Below are 12,790 nucleotides of genomic sequence, written 5' to 3'. Positions count from 1 at the left end.
TGGAGGCATTGAAAAGGAGAGTCTTAATTGGCTCTTTTTGTGTCATAATTCTGTAATGTATGATGTCAAATAAAACCAAGTGGAGTTACTCTTTTAAACATAAACCCTTCTTTAATGCTGAGAAAGTTTATATATGACCTGCACAGTAAACATAAAGCAGCACGCAGATTACAGCCTTGGAACTACATTAAACCACACAGCGTTTATTTGGTATTTTAATGAATTGGAAATTAAATTCTTTTTGAAAAATGTTTTCAGCAATTTGTGCCCTGAACTCTTCATTGAGATAAATCAGATGTAATTAAAAATTTCAGAATCATAAAAACATTTATGGGATTGTGACATTTCAAAGTCTTAATCAGAAATGAATTTTATCAATTAATGCCTATTGTTTTCTCTTCTGAAAACATGAAACATTTTATATAATGTTTGAAAATTATGATTACATTGCTTTTGGGGATTAAAAGAAAAAGAATAATGCTGCAATAAGGGTAATAGTGTGTATTTATACATATAATATAACATGACCAAGAAACAAATTTAATATTTATAGGCTTCTTGGTAAATGTACTTTCATGATTTGGAGACTGCTTGTATTACATTTTAAAACAAATGTGCTTTGTAGTTAGTTATATTCTCTTTCTGATTCTGGCAAATTAGACACATATCCTAAAATATTCTAACATGAGGATATGGATATATCTGGGCCACCTCAAGTGGCCAGAAGTTACAGTGGATTATTTCATACCTTTTGATCTTCTACTATCTAGGTATGAAATTATATTGTACCTTGGCCTACGCTTAAGAATTGTTGACTGAATATGTGTATGTTGTTTTTAAGGCCTAACTTAGTTGAAAAGTTTCCTAAAATGCAGGCCTCTTTCAACTTTAGCTTTTTATGACTCTTGATATATTTGGAATTATTACATTGTATCTTAGAATACTGATGGCACTTATTAACATTCTTCTCAAAAAGTCTGATTTTTAAAAAATGGCTTATATACTTGAAAGAAGATCATTTTTCATTAATATTTGGTATTCTTTAAAAATATTTTTTAAGAAATTAATATTTTGTGCTTCATTGTATAAACTGATTTCAATAAAGCTTATATCAAGCATGAATGATCCGTTACCTTCAAATAAATACTGTTTTATAGAGTAGCATATCCATATATGTCCTGTGTGTGTGTGTGTGTATATATATATAATATATATATATAGTATATGTGATCGTTACCCAGAAACATTCTATTTATTAGATTCCCCCATTCTCCAGTAGATTTTAATAAGTGAATTCTGATTGCTTTAGAGGATAAAGACAAATGTCTGTTAAAGAGGAATTTCACTAGACAGTGAGTATACACACTTAGGCTGAAAGCGAAGTAACACCACCGAGAGAAGGTTAGAGTGTCAGCTGAATGCTACCAGACCAAAGAAGCCATAGGATTGAGGGGAAGGGGAGGTAACGTGCACTGCAGTGGTCAAGGAAGGCATTATGGCTTGAACTTAGATTGAAAAGGTGGCTAGGATGTACGTGCAAAGTTACAGGTAAAGAGAATAGGAACTTTCCCAATGAAGAGACCAAGTCTGTTGCATGACAGTTATTTCCAGTGTTGGTTACATAGTGAGGGCTCAGGGAATGTTTGTTTGTTCTTTCATTTATCATGCATACAGCTAATGTCAATTCTAAAGTGGACACTTTTGTCACCTTTTAACATTTCTGAAAAGTTGGGACTAATAATTGATGGCATTTTACAGTTATTTAGAAGTGCTTTTATCGTCGTGATATATAAAATCAGTGTCTTAGATTTCATGAAATACGGTCGCAGTTAACATAAAACAATATGGTAGGGTTCATCACTGAAGGTTTTTCGTACTGAGATGGCTTATAATTTTATTTTACTTTCATATTAATGTAGTCAACTTTTGAAGGTGTTCTTAGGAACTTTGTTTCTGTGACAGTAATTTTAGAGAAAAACAGCATGAGAACATTGCTTTTATTAAAAAAGATAAAGATACTTCATTTTTTAGGTGAAAATATTTAATCGGCTAGTCTGATCCTAAGTCTGGTGTCACATACAATAGGGTAATTAATGAGGACAATTAATACTTATTGGTGATAGCTAAAGAAATGGCTGAGTTCCATGATCTTTGTAACAGTACTTTTCCTGGAGAAGTTGATAAATTAGCCTAAATGTTATGTGTGGTTATAGTTGACACAGAGTGTATGGCCCTAATCCATTCTTTTTTCAATATATTTTATCAGCTATAGGGGGAAAAAAGGTTTCCAGTTATGGCTCTCAGTACTACAGGGATTGGACCTTACTTGTCAACCATATCTGAAAAATGAATCTCACAGATAATTGGCTGCCATGGGTATGTCCTCTTAGGTAATATGAGATAACTGGTCACATGATACTTTCATTCCACTTTCCTTACTTTTAAAAATTCTCCCCAAACTAGCACCAAAAAGGATTAGTTGCCATTCGGAATGTTTGATTTCTTCCCCTCCAAACTCTGCTGCTCTTTTTCTATATTTGTTAGTGAAAACCCAAATCAAGGTTCTTTAGATAATTTTGCCGCAGAAGATCATCAGGTTGCTGATTTTTTCCCCCTTGCCCGATAAAAAGCCTTAAGAGCTAGGGAGGTCAAGGCCATTGCAAAATATGAATATCATCTTCTGAGAGAGCCATTTTTGACCCATTAGCTCCTTCAATTTTTGTGCTGAACACCCAGTTTTTGATGGGTGTGTCTACAATTTAATTTTTATTAGGGTGGATTTTTGTTTCGTGCCGCTGCTTGTTTGAATATTTTGCTTAACTGAGCAACATTGTAGGCCATACAGATGTTTGAGAATGAGAATATAATAATCTTATAACACAGACAATATTGCTCTTTCGTGGATATTTCAGAAGTGCCCTTAGCATCTTGCATTTCTTTAATACCATAGTTATGAGTATCTATGATCACAGTATCATAGTAGTTTTGTTAGAGTCTGGTATGTAATTTATTTTCGCACTGTCTTTTTTATTACATGCAGTTAATTTTTTAATTGCATTGTTAGCCATTTATATGAACTATTCAGCATTTTTGCTTGGTTTCCTCACTATTTATAGATAAGAAAATTTATACCCAGAAAACAAATGTGACCTGCCTGGTGGTATAAGTGTGGAGGAGCAGATTCAGAACTAATAGCAGGTAGATTCCAGTCTCCTAGGGTATTTTTAGTACTTGTAGGTATGTGCATAGTAACATTGAAATTTGATCATTTGAACTTCCTGATGATTTGGTTTCTGAATAATAATTTTTTTTTGTATATTGTCATGTGAAGCATGATTGTATCATGTAAAGTAAGCTTTCTTAAATTGTATTTGCTTGGGCCATATTGCGTCTTAATAAAGCCTCTTTGACTTGGAACTGTAACGCTGCAGGAAAACAATGATTCAATTGCTTTAGTATGTGAATTCCAGTAGTTCATTTGCCAAGTGCTATGATGTGTCTGAGGATTTTTATTTCTATGTGGCCTTTTTTGCTGATAATGTGAATGCAATATCTCTCTTCCTTTACTAAATAGCCTTCTTCTGTTATGTACTCTTTGTGATTATGTATAGAAGTATTGAATAAATATGCCTAGAAAAACTATTTTTACTCTTGATTTTTGAGTCTGTTACCATAATATTAATTTTATTTAAATGATAGCATAGATATTTATCTCTAGTTGAAGAGACTGTACGTCTAAAACAGATATTTGGTTTCATTTTTATTTTAGGGGAAATAACAATTATGAAAATAGAGATTTATCACAAATTTTTGTTTCCCAAGTGGAATATTTGTGTTAGCATTAAGAATTCGTAGTCATATGGTGCCTGCTGTTCTAATGTCATCTTAAAATTTTACCTGTATTAATGGCCAGAAATAGATTAGTGCTACAATACCTGGTGTATGTTTTGTAATGGAGGGCTCTTCGGATGTATGAGAATGTAAAGCGGTGTAGTCCAAGAGATCTTCCTGCAATGATAGAAATCTTCTATAGCCACGTTGTCTTACATGGTCTTAAGTTTTGGAGCTTAAACTGTTGTCTTAAACCACTGAGCACTTGTAATGTGGCTAGTGTCACTGAAGACTGCATTTTAAATTTTGTTTAATTTTAATAAATTACATTTAAATAAGCACATATTGTTAGCGTCTAGTATTGGATAAGCAGAATAAAATGAGTTTCCCACCCACTCGCCCATCCTTCCATGAGGGCTGTAGGGTAATCCAGGTTCACGCTTTAATCTTCCTAACCTGCAGTAAATAAATAGCCTTCTTCTGTTATTTTCAGTGCACTTGGTTTTTGCTTATTATATAATGAAGAAGGTCTTTCTATCCCAGGTTTCCCTCATAACCTCTCCCTTTAATTTTTTGGTTCATCGATATACATTGGTGCAAAAGTAATTGCGGTTTTGGATCGTGAATTTTAAAACATTATAACTAGTCTCAAACACATCTTTATTAATCAAAATAGGAACCATTACAATCAGCACATTTTTGCATGTGAGAAATAAGTTTATTCCTGTAGCATAAAAATTCATGCTTTGGGATTCGACAAACTCTTGGAAAGCACTTTCTGCATCCTGCTGGTTGTGGAAGCATTTTCCCTGCAAAAAGTTGTCGAAATGCTTGAAGAAGTGATAGTCGATTGGCAATAGGTCAGGTGAATATGGCGGATGAGGCAAAACTTCGTAGCCCAATTCCTTCAAATTTTGAAGCATTGGTTGTGCGACGTGCAGTCGGGCGTTGTCGTGGAGAAGAATTGGGTCTTTCTGTTGATCAATGCAGGCTGCAGGTGTTGCAGTTTCCTGTGCATCTCATCGATTTGCTGAGCATACTTCTCAGATGTAATGGTTTCGCCAGGATTCAGAAAGCTGTAGTGGATCAGCTGTAGTGGCAGCAGACCACCACACAGTGGCCATGACCTCTTTTTGGTGCAAGTTTGGTTTGGGGAAGTGCTTTGGAGCTTCTTCTTGGTCCACCCACTGAGCTGGTCGTCGCCAGTTGTCTTATAAAATCCACTTTTCATCACACGTCACAATCTGATCGAGAAATGGTTCGTTGTTGCATAGAGTAAGAGAAGACGACACTTCAAAACGACGATTTTTTTGATTTTCGGTCAGCTCATGAGGCTCCCACTTATCCAGCTTTTTCACCTTTCCTACTTGATTCAAATGCCAAACGACCATAGAATGGTCAACATTGAATTCTTCGGCAACTTCCCGTGTAGCTGTAAGAGGATCAGCTTCGATGAGTGCTCTCAGTTGGTCATTGTCAACTTCCGATGGCTGGCTACTATGTTCCTCATCTTCAAGCCTCTCGTCTCCTTTGCAAAACTTCTTGAACCCACTGCGCTGTACGTTCATTAGCAGTTCCTGGGCCAAATGTGTTGTTGATGTTGCGAGTTGTCTCCGCTGCTTTACAACCCGTTTTGAACTCAAATAAGAAAATTGCTCGAATTTGCTTTTTGTTTAACATCACTTCCATAGTCTAAAATAAATATAAAATAAACAGCAAGTAATAAGTCATTAGCAAAAAAACCCATAAAGTGAGAAATGCGCATTAAAATGATGTACAACATAACCACCTTTATTAAGAATGTATTCCAATATCAAACGGCAAATTTCAACAATGCAAAAACCACAATTACTATTGCGGTTTCTGGGCCAACCTAATATTTCTTACTTGCTATGTATCCCAAATACACCAGCTGAATTGCTCCAGATTTTCCTTTTCAAATTCTGATGGGAGAAAAGGTTGGCCTAACTAATTATCTGTTGGGTAGTTTTGTTTTATGCTAGACCCTCTCACTGATTGGGGAGCAGCCTATATATTGGCCGGCCTTAGATCAGGTTCCCATTTCTGGTTCAGTTAAAGACTGTCCCTTGTTCAAACAACATCCTCCATCATTTGAGGACTACAAGTGCTGAAGTCTCTTTTAAAATGGCCGGTGGGCTTCTTAAGCATTCTAAGTGACACATCCTTTCTACACAGCAGATTTGGAATGGCAACATGAGCTCCCTTAGCCTACCTTCTATTGATTTCATAGCCTTTATTCTTCCCAAACGACAGTCTTTGGTTGGTTTAAGTTGTTTCCATTCAACTGAGAGCACTTCCAGTTATCAGTGTTTACCTACCAGTCCTCCTCAGAGGTGGATGGCCGTCTTCAAGCTGAGAGGATGTGTGGCCTGTTGTTTGTATTGGTCTCTGGTCCCATGTAGCACATGTGGGTTTCCTTAACTGAGAACACACATGAAAAGGTAAGGCCAAGTATATAGGGAGAAAAACACCCTTGGAACTTCCTTCCCCTTCCCCTGAATAAGAGGCAGTAGAAGTGGCAGAACTCTGAGCATTCTGGAACTCTCTGAAACACTTATGTACCAGGTATTATGAGAAAATGAAGGGCTCTGTATCTGTGACTCTTCCAGACAACTGCTTTACATGTTAAATGCAAAACTTAGGGGCAAAAAATGAAAGCGTGTATGAGACTATTTATGAAAAGTATTTGGTACTGTCCTTCTTTCCTTAACTAAGAACACTGACCGTTATTGAAATTTTTAAATGATACCTGGGTAACTTTATTATCTGTTCTTTATTATCTGTTATTTATCTGTTCTTCAAGACCATCAGGGCCTATGAGGCTGGGAAGAACTTGTTTGCTCCAGCACTAACTGGCCTCAGTCTAATGACTATTATTAGTTTTGTATATGCTTTTCATCGTCACCCAATATATTTTCTAGACTCTGTGTCTTCCTCTAACATCTCTTCCCTGTGTATCCTCCTCTCTTCAGATGTGCTGCTCTGAGTTATTGTTGGCTGAGAACCCAGAAACCAAGGGCAAGGGGGCTGTTGAGTGTCAGTAATTCCTGAGTGAGGAAATTCTCTTGTCCATGAGAAGTATGACTTTCCAGCTTCGATGGATTTCTTCCTTACTTCTTCACCTACTTTCTCATCATGTCTCAGATGCCTGTGGCCTGTACCACATTACCTTTGTGCTGATTCTTAGACGTTCTCATTGAAAATCAGAGTACAAATCTAGATTTGAAAAGATCTCTTTTGTTCAATTTTATATTGTGCTAAAATACGCATAACAAACAATTTACCGTCTTAACTATTTTTCAGTGTACAGTTCAGTGGCATTAAGTGCATTCACGTTGCTGTGCAGACATCACCACCATCCATCTTCAGAACTGGTCTCATCTTCTCAGTCTGAAACTCTGTCCCCATTAAACAGTGAATTCCTATGACTCTCTTCCCCTGGCCCGTCAACCACCATTCTACTTTCTTCTTCTTCTTCTCCTCCTGCTCCTCCTCCTCCTCTTCCTCCTCCTCCTTCTCTTCTTCTTTTTTTTTTACATTTGCCCTTAGATTTGAAAAGATCGCTTATTGTCACCTGGCTATACCTCCCAGCCACATATTATGGGTTCTCTCTAGTGCGTGCTCTGAGACTAGTCAATCATTCAGTATTCTTTATCTTGGCTTCTTATGTGTTCAAGGAAGTACCTTCCATCATTGCCGCTGTACATTTTCAGGAAATAGGGCTGATGGCAATAACAATTAAAATAATCCTACCTTCCCTTTCTGGAGGCAACTGTCTGAACCACATCTTCCTCTTCCAGGTGAAATATGTGTGATTTTGGACAGAGGTTGCTAGTTATGCAGCAGGATGCTCATCTGGGAAGGGTGGCCCAGAGGCCTGGGAGTGAGGCGGGGAGTCACCTTGAGGCTGTATAGCCAGAGAGACAGGCCCAGGGGTGGAAGTAGGCCCAGAATAGAATGGCCACAGGCTAATGCAAGAAGATGAATGAGCCTAGTCAGCATCATTCCCTCCTTTCTCCATTCCCCTTCTCATCCTGGGAGCAGAAGAAGCCAGTCAGGTTAATGTCTGGGTTTCAGTGACTGTGCAAGCGAGGCCCCCTCCACCCAGTTTGGCCACAGTGTCCTGGAGTGCTTCCCATCTGTGAAGAGAAAGGCTTGGGAGGGACACTGACCTGTTGTCCAGAGTCTGATAACAGGACAGGACTGAACTCATATTTCAAAGGACCCAAGGGAGCTGGGGTGAGGGCAAGAATTGTTACACATGATGAGGAGAATTTTGGAGACCCCTACAGATACTTACCAGCTGTGTCATCAGAGAAGGCTTACTCTTGGTCCTCCCCAATTTTTCTCTGCCTGAGCTTGCAAACTTAAAAAGAGAGGCCATGTGTCTTCTCTAGAATATATTCTTGGAATAGTAGGCCAGGAGAATTAGGAAAAAACTAGCCCAAGTTAGATCAGATATACAGTTATAAAATTATAAACCTGGGGCGTAAAGAGCCTTGAAGATTGTCCAGTTAACTACATGTTGGCGGCTGCATTCTAACTGTGACATTACAGATAACACATTATCTCTTTTTGAGCACTTCTAGCAACAGGAATTCAGAAGGTCCTAAGGGAACCAGGGCCCGTCTTGGACAGTTCTAATTGTTAGAGATTATTGTAAGAAATCTGATTTTCTGTAGTTTTCACTTATTGATGCTTGCTTTATCTAGTAACATAACTCCAATCCTTCTTCACATGAAAGACGTAAAAATCTGTGGACAGCTATTACAATCTCTTCAGGGTGAAACATCCAAAGTTTTCAACTTTTGTTTTATTTAGTTGGCTTCAAGTCTCTTAACTTTTCTAGCCATTCTTCTCCAAGGAAGTTTCAATTAGTTAATGTTGCTCCGTGTGGTACCCAGCATGGTCTAATCAACATGAGAAGGAACAAGATAACCACTTCCCTTACGATGGATTCATTATCTCTGAGAGAAGAGCTCAGGATCACATTGGCTTTTGGGTTTATAATCACCTGATAACAAGCAACCACTGCCCGAGTGCTTGCATTAGTGGTTCTTGAACATAACCAACTTCAGTTGTCTATCATATGTCCCAGAAACCTTCCTCCCAAAGTGTTAAGGGGCGAAGCAGGCTTGGCTGAGGTTTTTAGATGACATCAGAGATCACCAGCAGAGCTTGCTGGACAGAGGATGGTGCAATTTCATGAGCCCAGCCTGGTCACCGAGGGCAGAAGCCTTCTTCAGCCCCATCCCAAGGCAAACTGCAAGAACTGGCTTTGCGAGTTCCTCCCAGGAAGGGAAGGAAGCACTGGGCACTGTAACTGTAGGTTGAAACATGGCAACTCCTTCCTGGGGAGCAGGGCGCCTAGACAAGGGGCTGAGGTGTCAGCCTGTGGGTCAGTCCTGACAAGGGCCAAGGGGTGAAATAAGAGATGTTGAGCATGTTATACTGACCACAGAGCACAAGAGACTGGAAGGCAGGTTGTTTCTGCTGGTCTGATCATGGAAAATGGTAGAAGCTGGGTTTTAATCACACAGGCCAGGTTTTCCTGGCCTCTCCCCATCTGGTGCTAAAGGGGGGTGTTCATCGTTATGTACTAGGGCAGATCCTTGCACTGAAAATTTATTAAAGTTGGCCCATTGTCTCAGACCGAGAAGATCTGGGGCCTGAAATCTGTTATGTATCCCTCCTAGTTTCCTGTCATCTGCTGATTTAATGAACATACCATCACTGTCCTCATCTGAGTCATGTAAACATTTAGCGGAGCAGGCCAAGGACAGAGAGTTCTGTGGCACGATCTGAAAACCTCCCCTCAGGTTGACAGCCATCTATTAATCACAACTCTTTGAGGAAAGCCATCCAAGTGATTACTGATCTATCTAATGGTACCAGCAGTTTGCTCAGATTTCTAAATTTTGTCCATAAGGATCTAATGAGAGACCCTGTCAGATACCTTGCTGAAGTGTAATTTATTGCATGTCTTGCAATTCTCTGTACCAAAAGCAGGATGGAGGTTAGACTGACATGATTTATTTTTAGTGAACCCATCCTGACTCTTGGTGATCACTGCTTTCCTTTCAAAGTATGTCCACAATTTTTTTCCTTTCAAGCTTACTTTAATTGTTCCAGAGATTATCATCAAGCCTATCAGCCTTTAGTTGATAGGATCTTTTCTCTACCCTCTCTTGAAAATTGGGAAAATGGTCAGTCCTCTCCAGCCCACTGAGACTTCTCTCATTCTCCATAGCTGTTCAGAATGTATCCATAGCATTTCAGCTTTCATTATTTCTGCAAGACACTGGTTGGTGGTATAATTTGTGTAGACCTGGAGACTTGAACTCACTGAGAGCAGTAAGATGTGTTATAACCAGCGTTGGCTTCTGTCTTACAATGTTTGCTTTATCTCTTCTCGTATGAAAAGATATTTTTATCCTTGAGATAAAATAGGAAGAAAAAATAAACTGGAGCCAAATACTTTGATTTCTATCCATGATCAATTAATATCAACGTCTTCCCCAAGCATGAAGACTTCCTTATTCTTCTTGCCTTTGATACACCCTTTAAAAGCCTTTAAAAAAATTTTATTTTATCAGGACTAAAACCCAGAAAATGTTTATATAGTTTTTATTGGGGTCTGACATCATGTTATTTTTAAAAATAATTGTTGAAATTTATTCCAGAGCCATCTAATCACCATGAGTTTAGCTCTATTTAGCTCCTGATTGTGGAGGTTCAAAAGATCCTACCCCTTGTCTAGAACAAATACAGCTTCTCTACAACTACTACCAACATTTGCTTAAGCTAATGTGGGTGGATCTCTGTTCTTCATAATGACCAAAGAAGCCTAGCCAGACCTGTAGCAACCATTCATCCATTCAACGAAATTTTAGAGAGCCACACTACGTGCCAGGGACATCTGAAACTGTCTAAGAGTAAGTAAGGCCCTTCCCTTCTCCTTGTTTTGACATTTTTCCTCTTCACAAGCCCATGCTTCAAGATTTGATTACCGTAAACCTCCTCATCGTCTTATGCAATGTACCTGTCTTCCATTTTACATAATTTGCTCTATCCTATCTAGGAGTTCTGTTTGTTCATGTGAGTTTCTAGTGCTCTGTATCTGCACTGCCTTATGTGGTAATCACTAGCCACATGTGGCTATTTCAATTTAAACAGTTAAAATAGAAGAAAATTTAAAATAGAACTCCTCAGTTACACTAGCATTATTTCCAGGGCTCAGTAGCCATGTGGCTTTAGCTTCCATATCAGACACGTTTCCCTAACCAGAAAAGTTCTGTTGGGCAACGCTGGTCTAGCTAGTCTTCAAGCCCTTTGAAGTTCTTTTCAAGCAGAAAGGCTGGATGCAGTCAACACACACAGAGGTGGCATTTGCTGACCGTCCTTGAAAGCCATTGGAGTCAAGTCTGTCTGGAAGGCTTTATTGCCGTGGACTCCCGAGGCTTTCACTTTTAAGGTAGTCCAGGTGTTTGGTTTAGGCACTTCTTGTAGAGGCAAGGGATTATAGTGTGTGTCAGCTCCTTTGTTCCCCAGAGGAACCACAGTTTGCAAACCAATGTGAGCAGATATCTCCCAGATCCCACTGGTGGCCATTGTAGTTACCATGCCCGACAAAATGCTGGTACTTGCAGACAATCAAAATGTTTGCCTGAATGAGGAGATGAATTAAGAGAGGTCTCTTTAGTCCCGGAAAATCTCTCTTGAAAAGCCAAAGAAAATTACCATAGGGAAAGGAAGGAAGGAAAGGAGAGAGGGAGGGAAAGAAGTAGGGAGGGAGGGAGCAAAGGAAAGAAAGAAAAAAGAAGGGAGGGGGAGGAAGGAAGGGAGGGAAGGAAGTAGGGAGGAAGTAAAGAAGGTTGATTTGACTTTAAGAAAGAAAGATCCCACAAACTTATGAATTTCTCTCCTCTCCATCTTTACTTCTCTGCTTCCGTGTAGAGACTTAGAGGTAGGCTGGAACACAGGTTACAGAGGAAGAAAGTAGAGAAGGAAGGAAGAAATGAGAAAGAAGGGGAAGGGAGCATCAGAGACAAGGGAGAAAGTCACAGCATTTTAAACACAGAAAGGACTGTACAGTCCATTTGGCCTAACTCCTCATGTCACCGATGAAATATGAACACTTCATTTGGCATTTAATACAAATCTGCTGAAAAAAAATGAAGCAATTGAGGTCGAAAGACATAGGTTAAGCGACTTGTCTAGAGTTACAAAGCCAGTGAGTGTCAGAGCGGAGGCTAGAAGCCAGCCCACCTATCCAGTGATTTCCCACCACCCGCCCGCCCTGCTGGCTCGCCCCTCCCACCCCAGGGTGGCTGAGGAAGGAGGGAGAAGAAAGGGAGCAAGGAAGGGCAAGGGAGGGGAATGTGGGATGGGGGTTGGGGGGGATTGGGGGGAGCTGAGGGGAAGGAAAGCAAGTGAATATATCTGTCAGCTGTCGGCCTCCCTTGTGACTTTCTTTTCTCTAAAGAAATGTTCACAGCCACTTCACCTACTCAGTCTGAACCTCACAGTTGCCCCACCCCAACAGAGATTTCTAGTTGGCAGGAGACTGCCTAGGCTGCACTGTGCCACCACTAGCTGTGTGACCCGGGCAAGGTACTGCTTGATAACTTACACGAACAGGTTGCATTTATAGCTGAGTAACGGCTTATCCCTCGTAAGCTTGGTCCAGATCCTGGTTTTTGAAGCAGTTTGGCATTCCTCACATTGCAGTTGCACTAGAACATAAGAACACAACGAAACAGAATTTGACAAGGATTTTAAACAGAACTCTCAAGTGACTTTATCACGTTCCCTCCCCTGTTGATCCTAAACAATCAAGACCTGGAGCAGGTTTTTGAAAATGTCTTACATTCCCCTTTCCTTCTCATCTCCAGAAAAGTCTCCAGGTCGACAACTTTGGCATCAGAATATGGAGTTG

The 12,790-nt window shown here is 39.6% G+C and overlaps 1 pseudogene; it reads right to left on the bottom strand.

Moving 5' to 3' along the window:
- Positions 1 to 4,494: 4,494 nt before the first annotated feature.
- Positions 4,495 to 5,520, bottom strand: LOC117037551 (histone-lysine N-methyltransferase SETMAR-like; annotated as a pseudogene).
- Between the last annotated feature and the right edge of the window lie 7,270 nt (positions 5,521 to 12,790).

Source organism: Rhinolophus ferrumequinum, chromosome 18 (assembly GCF_004115265.2).
Source record: "Rhinolophus ferrumequinum isolate MPI-CBG mRhiFer1 chromosome 18, mRhiFer1_v1.p, whole genome shotgun sequence".
NCBI classification, from domain to species: Eukaryota; Metazoa; Chordata; class Mammalia; order Chiroptera; family Rhinolophidae; genus Rhinolophus; species Rhinolophus ferrumequinum.
The sequence above is the reverse complement of the archived record's forward strand: the minus strand, read 5'-3'. Positions and strand labels throughout refer to the sequence as shown.